A 7,781-nucleotide genomic window follows, 5' to 3' on the forward strand; every position below is an offset into this window, starting at 1 on the left:
ACACTCTCCTGCAGGTCACCAGGGCCTGGGAGAGGAGGACAGGGCAGCTGGTCACCGACTTGATGAACTTCACCACCTGTCTACTTCGTGCCAGGCCCTGAGGTGGACGTGCTGCAGACACTTGCAAACAAGACAGACAGTCCCAGCTCTCAGGGACTCAGGTTTCAGCTAAAGGAGGCAGGCGCTGGACCACTAGTTAATTACGAAAATAGCACGACTGAGACAATGACGATGTTAGTCACTCAGCTGTGTCCAACTCTTGGGACCCCTTGGACCTGCCAGGCTCCTCTGTCCATGGGATTCTCCAGGCAAGAATACTGGAGTGGGTTGCTATGGCCTTCTCCAGGGGATCTTCCCAAGCCAGGGATCAAATCTGGGTCTCCTGCATTGCAGGAAGATTCTTTACCGTCTGAGCCACCTGGCTGAGGGAGGGGTGTTAAAGTGCTACCGATGGGGTCGGGTGGGCAGGGGCACATACTCTGTGACCAGGCGAGATTACGTCCAACGAGGACTCAGAGAAGGCAGGGAGCTTCGAAAGGACAGAGAAGAAATAAGACGTTCCTGGCGTTCAGCTGGGGAGGCTGGGTATGGAATTTAGACAGAGGACAGAGTGGGTTTGGTGCTGGACAGGAGGAACAGCGTGACAGAAGCCCAGGGATGGGAACTGGCGAGGGGTCACATGGAACCAGGGTCTCTGCCAGAGCTGACGAGGCTTGAGAAGCCAACTGGTCGTGGGCTGAGGTCACAAGGGGAGCGGGGGCCCGCCTGGCACAGGCCCCAGAGGCCCGGTGAAGAGGTTTACGTGGAGGGCCTGTGTGGCATAACTCCAGAACGCTGTATGAAAATCCCAGTGTTTACGGCACTTTATTTCTCCAGTCCGAGTTTCCTCTTTGATAAAACAGAGGCGATGAGTCTGAACTCACAGACAAGTGCTCAAAAGGATTAATTTCATGTTCTTGGTCTGAGGGACCAACCAAGAGCCCACAACTGTCAGACACGAACCACAAAACTCCCAGCAGAGAGCACAGGCAAAACACCCTCTGACATAAATCCTAACTATTTTCCTAGCTCGATCTCCCAAGGCAAAAGAAAGAAAAGCAAAAATAAACAAATGGGACCTAATCAAACTTAGAAGCTTTTGCACAGCAAAGGAAAAGCATCAACAAAATGAAAAGACAACCTATGGATCGGGAGAAAATATTTGCAAACAATGTGACCAATGAGGTTTAATTTCCAAATTAAACAGCTCATACAGCTCAATACCAAAAACTACACAAAACAAAAAACACCCAATCAAAATGTGAGCAGAGAACCTAAACAGATGTTTTTCTGAAGAAGACATACATGTGGCCAACAGGCACATGAAGAGATGCTCAACATCACCAGTTATTACAGAAATGCAAATCAAAACTACAATAAGGTATCAGCTCACACTGGTCAGAACAGCCATCATCAAAAAGATTACAAATAATAAATGGTGAGAGGGTGTGGAGGAAGGGAAACCCACCGACACTGCTGGTGGGAACCAAAGTTGGTGCAACCACTTTGGAAAACAGTATGGAGGTTCCTTAAAAAACTAAAGCTACCATATGACCCAGAAACCCCACTCCTGTGCATATAGGTGACTTCCACCGACCCTGGGCTGCAGTGTCCATGTGCTGCCTGAACTCGCAATGCCCAAGGAACTGTCCACCACTCTGGCCGCTCCTCGTGGTCACTCACCTCTGACCCAGAAACCAGAGGACAAATGCCTGGCCGGCAGGGCCTCAGGGATTTGGGTGCTACGGCCACGTTCCTTCTGATGGGTGGCCACGCCAGGTCTGCCGTGAAATATGTAGAGCATCACCGAGGCTGTTAGTAACCCTACTCAGCCACAAGGAAATTGAGGGTCAGGGAGGGTAAGTTCCTTGTCTGGGATTGTAGAGCTGGTGCAATGGAACCAGAATTCCTTACCTGACTGTGAGGCAGTAAAACCTGTGTTTAGAGTCACCTCTGATGCACTGTCCAAACTGAAATACCTTTGAGAGAAAAAAAAGGAAACCCACCAACAGGAAAGGCAGGAAATGAATGTTCGCAGGGCTCTGCTGAGCGAGCGGGGTACGGGGTCACTGTCTTGGCCCTGCAGAGCAGGAGAGCGCCAGCCCCACGTTTCAGTGAAGACCAAGGCCCAGTCCTGGGCTTCCCTGGTGGCTCAGCAGTAAAGAATCTGCCTGCAATATAGGAGCCAGAGGACATGCGCGTTCGATCCCTTGGTCGGGAAGATCCCCTGGAGGAGGGCATGGCAACGAACTCCAGTATTTGTGCCTGGAGAAGCCCCAGGGACAGAGGAGCCTGAGGGCTACAGTCCATAGCGTCACAAAAGAATCGGACACGACTGAAGCAATTTAGCACAATAAGGCCCTGTCCTATGGGGACTTCCCTGAAGGTAGTGCAGGTAATAATTCTGCGAGTCTGTGTTTTAAACCTTTGAAAATATCTATTCTAGAGACAAAAGGGACAGAAAGGGAGCTGGAGAATCCACAGGGCACCACTGTCCCGGGCAGCAGGTGGTGGCACAGACAAGTGAGTAGGTCACTCGGGGGGGTGGCGGGCTGCTCCACGGCTCCAAGGGGTGAGAGGGAACATCCTCGAGGGCATCTGAGTCCAGCACCCCACACGTGAGACCCAAGGCCGTCACACTATCCAGCCCAGAGTGAGCCCGGAGCGGGCTGGGACCAGCGGCTCAGAGCAGACTCAGATCTGACGTTCAAACTTGGACTCCAACGGTGACCCGCCCACGTCACTTTCTCCAAGTCTGTTTCCTTATGTGTAAGAATCAGGCGGCGGGCGATGTTCACCTCCCTGGATTCTTACAAAGATTAAATGAAGTGACATCAACACAAGGGCCTGGCCCTTGCTAACAGACCCACAGGGTGGTAGGGAGAACCTCCGTGGGAGGGAGCAACGGAGTGTGCTGAGACAGGGAGTAACCAGCGGACTCCCAGGCTTCCGGCTTTGGTGACTCAAAGGAAAGCGGGCTGCAGATCATGGTGGAGACTGAGAGGCAGGAGCAGGCCTGGGGGGTGGAGGGGAGACAGCTGGGATGATGCTGAAGAACATGGTTTTGCATCAAGGGCCCAAGGGTCTTCTGAGCAGAGATGCTTGTTGGGTAACTGGTACGAGACCAATGCTCAGATAAGAGGTCTGGTTTCGAAATACAGGTGTGAGATTCCATAAAGAGAAGAAAAGATGCCCCAGGGAGGGAGTACAGAGACCCTGACCTTAACCTAGTCGGGGAGTCTGTGAATGAGGCTCAGGGAATCTGTCAGCATTGGGCAACTCTGCAGCAAATGTCGTCTGTACGGATTTTCCTGGTCCAGGCTTTCAGTAAGTTTTCCATGGAGTCTAAGGGACGCTCAATCCCACCTGAAGCTTACCAACCAACAGGGCAGAATGAGGCTCCCCTGGGGAACACAGGTATTCAGGGTCAGGCAGAGATGTAAAAGACAACAGTCGTGGAGACAGCAAGGGACCACGACGTGAAGAGACTCCGAGAGGCAACTCACAGGGTGAGACCCGGCTGAGAAATCAACTGAGCTGAGAACTGAACCCAGCAACGGAGGTCACTGTGCTGGGTCAGGAGGGAAGGGAGGGAAGCAGACACGGCAGATGGCTCACACCAGGGCTCTGCCATCATTTCATTGAAAAGGGAAGGCTCTGCATAAAGGAGCTCGTCTGAGAATCCACAAGTGAAATCTCACAAGCCCAAGCCTGTTCCAAGGGTGCACACGGAGCATCTCAGTCACCGCTCATAGTGACCAGAGCCTGGCTTCTTGCGAGAAGTTCCCGCCAGCTGGAGAGGTGTCTATTGCTGGGCAGCCTCTACCAAGAAAAGGCCTTCTCTGTGTGCATGACCAGAAAAAAAAAAAACTTACGGAATAAAGGTTCCACGGGAGGACACCCACACAAGCACACGTTCAGATGTGTGCAGGGCACCCGCAGACGATGGCACCTGTTACCAAGCTCCAGGTAAGCTCGATGCGTCAGGTTGGCTGAACAAGGGGCAACGTTTGTTAACAGTGCCAGCTATGGGAGAGTCAGACTCAGGGTCACTGACCAGCTGCTGCCCTGGGCAAGTCAGTTAAGGTCCCTCCGTCTCCCTTTCCTCACCTGTGAAATGTGAAAGTAACTCAGCTCCAGGCCTGGCTGTGATGATTTCATGAGATAATAGACTTAAGCACAGAGTTCAGGGTCTGACACTCCAGCAGCTCAATCGGTTGGGGCCACGTTTACAGTCTAGAGCAGTGCTGTCCAATGGGAGCGCTACCTGTAATTATACATTTTCTAGCCATCCTATTAAAAAATCAACAGGAGCCTGGGCAAGATGATGGAGCAGAAAGGCTCTGAGCTCACCTCCTCTCATGAGAACACCAAAATCGCAACTATCTACAGAAAAACCATCCATGAAAAAGACCAGAACCTACAAGAAAAGATCTCCTCCAAACAAAAACATAGAAAAGGAACCACGATGAGACAGACACCACAGTGAGACAGACACCCCAAGGTGGACGACCCACAGACTGGCGCTTCTCTCACCAGAGTGAGAGTTCTGAGCCCCAGGCCAGGCTCCCCAGCCCAGGGGTCCTACTTATCTGGGAAGATGAACCCCCAGAACATTGGCTTTTGAAAGCCAGCGGGGCTTAATTTTGGGAATCCCACAGGAGTGGGGGGAATAGAGACTTCACTCTTAAAGGGCGCACACAAAATCTCACACACACCAGGACCCAGGGTGAAAAGCAGTCATTTGATAGGAGTCTGGGCAAGACCTATCTGTCGGTTTTGGAGGGTCTCCCAGGGAGGCGGGGATGGCTACGTGTCACCCTGGGGCCATGAATCCTGGAGGCACACATATTTGGGGATCTTCTGTCATGAGGACACAGCTGCTGGCAGCTTCCATCTTAGCTCATTAGTGCCAAGACCTGGGCTACCCAACAGCTTGCAGGCAACCCGTGCTGAGAGGCCTCAGGCCAAACAACTAACTGGGTAGGAACGAAGCCCCAGCCATGAGCAGGCCCTGAGGACTTCCTGAGCCCACAGCTGACTCTAGACACGCCTCTGGACTTCGCCTTGCCCACCAGAGGGCCAAGACCCAACTCCACACACCAGCGGGCAGACATTGGCCCTTCCCTCCAGGAAGCCAGCACGGGTCTCCAGACCAGCTATTTGTAAAAATACAAATAACTATGTAGAAAAAAAAAAAGACAAACGAGGTAGCAGAGGAACATGTTCCAGATGAAGAAAGACGATAAAACCCCAGAAGAACTAAAAGAAGTGGAGATAAGCTTTCTACCCAAGAAGGAGCTCAGGGCAGTGCTTGTAAAGATGATGAAAGAACTCAGGAGGACAGGAGGTATGCACAGAGCAAGAACTTGGAATTTTTAAACAAAGAGTTAGAAAATATAAAGAACACACAGAGAAGGAGAATACAGTAACTAAAATGAAAAATACACCAGAAGGAATCAACAGTAGACTAAACAATACAGAAGAGTGGATCAGTGAGCTGGAAGATGGAGGAGTGGAAATCACTGCTGCTGAGCAGAAAAAAGGATGGAAAGAAATGAGGACAGGTCAAGAGACCTTGGGGACAACATCAAGGCACTAATATTAGCATTACAGGGGCCCAGAAGGAAAAGAGACAGAAAATGAGCCTGAGAAAATATGTGAAGAATAATAACTGAAAACTCCCCTAGGCTGGGAAAGGAAGCAGTCACTCCAGCCCAGGAAATACACATACTTCCAGACAGCAGGAGTCGCCAACCTCCAAGCTGCAATGACTCCCCATCACTAACATTAGCACCCCCCACCATCCCCATCCTCGGAAAAACTGTCTTCCCTACAACCAGTCCCTGCTTCCAAAAAGGTTGGGGACCACTGCCAGATAGGATGAACCCAAAGAGGAACATACCAAGACTCACTGTAATTAAAATCACAAAAATTAGAGAATATTAAAAGCAGCAAAGGAAAAGCTTCCCAGGGGGTGACAGTGTTAAAGAATCCACTTGCCAATGCAGGAGATGCAAGAGAGATGTGAGTTTCATCCCTGGGTTGGGTAGATCCCCTGGAGAAGGAAATGGCAACCCACTCCAGTACTCTTCCCTGGAGAATCCCAAGGACAGAGGAGCCTGGTGAGCTACAGTCCACGGGGTCACAAAAAGTCAGACACAACCGAAGCGACTGAGCATGCAGCACAGGAGAAGCAACAGATAACATACAAGGGAAGTCCTATAAGGCTAGCAGCTGGTTTTTCTGAAGGACAGGAGGGAGTAGCATGATAGATTTAAAGAGACGAAAGGGAAAAATCTACAACCTGCAAAGGAAGAATTTGAGCAAAGAACACCTTACATCACCAGGAGGAGACTAACTCAGCAAAAGTGAGAAACCCGAAGTCTCTCAAAGAGCTCCAGGCCACTGATTCCAGGGGACAGAGCCTTTCTGCGGCCCCAGTCTACACAGTCACCCACCACGTCTGCGTGTCACGTTCACAACTAATACAGTGCCAGGAGGCCCCGTTATACTTGGTTAACTCAGACCAAAGGATGCAAGGAAATGGAGAAGCCAGATCGGAAAGATACAGGCTCATGCTTCAGTTTGGACATGTTACCGCTAGAAGGAAAACCAAGGATGTCCTTGGAGAGTGCAGAGTCCTGTGAAGTCCAGTGGACCTAGGTACCAACTGGGGTGTGACCTTGCATGTATTACTGCACTTCTCCATGTGTAAAACGGGACCACTGATACCTGTTTTGGAGAAATATCGTGAAGATGACATGAAATCTATGCAAAAGTGCTTTGCATGGTGTCTGACCAAACAGGGGTTTAATAAATAGCTGCTATTGGCGATAATAATAATAATAAATGAACTACTCATATTTACTTCCATATCACTATAAAACCTTAATTGGAAAAAGGTTTTAATAAAAGACAGTGCAAGAAAAAGGTCACTAAACTGACTTCCCTTTTGAGTCTGTGCAAACAAGGGAGATTAATTTTCTCAATCTTTGAAACCCTGAACGGTTTTATCAAATTTATTTTTCCTGGCTTAATGAAAAATGAAGAGAAATTGATCTTTGAATGCCTCTCTGTAAGTGACTTTGAAAACTGTTTTTTCCCAACAACATAGGTATTTGTCCACAACAAAAAGTGTGTGGACGGGTGTGTGTGCGCTAATGCGCGCTTTCCCATGTCTCTGTGTGTATATGCTTTAACCCTGATATACAAAGAATTCCTCCTCATTCATGGCCCCAAAGATGTGGCCAAGCTACCAGGGATTCCTTGGGTCAGGAGGAGGTAGTACATTTGAAAGGTGAACTCACACTAAAAAAATTAGCATTACGACTTTTTTCCTTTTAGTAGTAGTTGCATCTTGAAAGTGAATGTCCCTAAAAACAGAAGACTCAAAGAAACATCTCTCAGAGTCTACAGAATGGAAACTGCATTCTAGAGAGATCCAGCCATAAAGACTTTGTATGCTGGGTATGCATTGGAGAAGGAAATGGCAACCCACTCCAGTGTTCTTGCCTGGAGAATCCTAGGGGCAGCGGAGCCTGGTGGGCTGCCGTCTAAGGGGTGGCACAGAGTCGGACAGGACTGTAGCAATTCAGCAGCAGCAGCAGCAGCAGCAGCAGCAGATACCAGGGGTTTCCCTGGTGGCTCAGTTGGTAAACAATCTGCCTGCAATGCAGGAGACCCTGGTTGGATTCCTGGGTCAGGAAGATCCCCTGGAGAAGGGACAGGCTACTCACTCC

At 49.8% G+C, this 7,781-nt stretch overlaps 1 protein-coding gene across 3 annotated transcripts in view; it reads right to left on the bottom strand.

The window, feature by feature from the left end:
- SH2D4A (SH2 domain containing 4A) overlaps positions 1-7,781 on the bottom strand; it is a 56,720-nt gene that overhangs the window by 47,905 nt on the left and 1,034 nt on the right. The window lies entirely within an intron of this gene.

The sequence above is a fragment of the Bison bison genome, unplaced genomic scaffold (genome assembly GCF_000754665.1).
Source record: "Bison bison bison isolate TAMUID 2011002044 unplaced genomic scaffold, Bison_UMD1.0 scf7180017864236, whole genome shotgun sequence".
Taxonomy (NCBI): Eukaryota; Metazoa; Chordata; class Mammalia; order Artiodactyla; family Bovidae; genus Bison; species Bison bison.